Source organism: Chionomys nivalis, unplaced genomic scaffold, assembly GCF_950005125.1.
Source record: "Chionomys nivalis unplaced genomic scaffold, mChiNiv1.1 scaffold_104, whole genome shotgun sequence".
NCBI lineage: Eukaryota > Metazoa > Chordata > Mammalia > Rodentia > Cricetidae > Chionomys > Chionomys nivalis.
In genome coordinates, this window is record NW_026646930.1 from 88,169 (window position 1) to 90,269 (window position 2,101).

A 2,101-nucleotide genomic window follows, 5' to 3' on the forward strand; every position below is an offset into this window, starting at 1 on the left:
GACAAAAAGTAAGGACAATGAAACATCCAGAAGGTTCCAAAAAAATTTGGAGCCAAAATATTCATCAATCACCAATAAAGAGAATTCGGGAGAAGTGTCCCATGTCCAGATATCTCAACTACAAGCTGAGTGTTCCTTTGCTGGTATTCAAATTAAGCCAGGATGTGCATGATGTGGCTTTTTATTGTTATTTCAATAGCTTTTACTTTAATGTATATTAATAAAATTTTAACACAGCAAGCTTGTGTGTTTTATTATCTTACATTGACCCCAAATTAGTTTTTAAGCCAAAGTAAAGGAGGCTTTAATGATATGAGACTTCATCCAGATAATGCAGACAGCTGCTGCAGGAAAGTAGCGTACATAAAGAAAGACTACTAAGTTAATAATTCAACTAGGCATTGCCAGTTGGTAAAAACTGCAATGATGTATCGATTGCAAAGTAAAGGAAGCAGCCCTCTTATGAGAAAGACAGAGAGGAAGGAAGAAGAGGATAAAGGGAAGAGATCATTTGTTGAGACCAAAAACCAGCAAAGGAAACAAAAGCTTCTTTGTTGACAATAATCTCCTCTTCTGTAAGGTCATCTCCATTGCTTCAAATGACAGACATTCAGACAGAACATGCATGAGAGAGAAGTGTGAACATGGTGAAGGTGAAGGGAGAGAAAAAGAAAAAATACATTCTGGAGATTTAAAGACAGAGAGAATGAAACACCAGAGCATGAGTGTTTCTCTGGTACCTTCACAAAATCCTTATCAGGCCACTAGCATTCCAGATACTCCAAGACATCCAACACAAAATTTTCTTCTTGAACCCTATGACGTTTCCAGGGAGGATGGTGTTGTTCAAGAGTTCTGTTTCCTAAGCAAGAGAGAAAAGGGCACAAGATAGCAAGCAGGTGACAAGACTGAGAAGGGGAGGGAGGGCGACTGAGTGAGTCACCCACCACCTGGACTCCTGTTAGGACTACAAAATATCCTCCACAGGTTTTAGTGGTTAGGCCTGTTAGGCCTGTTAGTAATTAGGCCTTCCCCTGAAAGGGAACTATCATTCTTGCATGAGAGAGATGGCTCAGCATTTAAGGTCACTTGCTTGTCTTCCAGAGGACCGGGTTTCAATTCCTCCCACTCATACAAACATCTGTAACTCCAGTTATAAAACATCTGACCCTGGCCTACACAAGCACTGAATGCACATGGTGAACACACTAATGTGCAGATAAACTCACACTCATAAAAAGAAATTTAATCATTTCTATTAAAAATAGTAGTCACTCTTTTACTTCAAACAAGCAGGGAACTATATTCAAGAGCACAATGCTCTTACAGAATGGAATTATTCAGTTCTGAGGTAGCATGACTCCCAGTTTCATGAAAAACTGCCACATTGATTTCCCAAGTAGTTGCACTAGTCTGCATTCCCGACAACAAGGGATGGGTGTTCCTCTCCTCTACATCCTGTTCAGAATAGTCTATCATTGGTGTTTTTGATTTTAGCCATTCTGACAGTTGTAACATGGTATAGCAGAGATGTTCTGATTTGCATTTCCCTGATTGCTAAAAAGGCTAAGCATGACATTGTCTTTTGCCCATTTGAAAGTCTTCTGTTGAGAATTCTGTGTTCAGTTAAGTACCCCTTTTTAATTGCAGTAATTTAAGTGTTAATGTCTAGTTTCTGGATTTCTTTACATATTTGGAGATCAGAATTTTGATTACGGACTGGTGAAGATTTTTCACATTCAAAGGGATGCCTTTTTGTCTTAGTGACAATGTCTTTTGCATTACAGAAGCTTCTCACTTTCAGGAGGTGTCACATTTATTCCTTTTTGGTCTCATTGTCTATGCTACTCAGGTTCAACACTGGAAGTGGTCTCCTGGGTCCTGTCATGTTCACCTGCTGTATTTCTCATATAGTTCATTCTGCTCTCCCTCTTACTTCCAGGTCTGATAACGATAATGTGAATTTTTCAACTAATGTACCACACCCCTGATGAGCTGGCTTCTTTTCCCAACCACTCCAAAGCAGCTACAATATATTTAACAGCCAGTAGCAGTGACACTCTTTGAGACCTTATGGAGATGTTAATAGATGGAGTCCTTA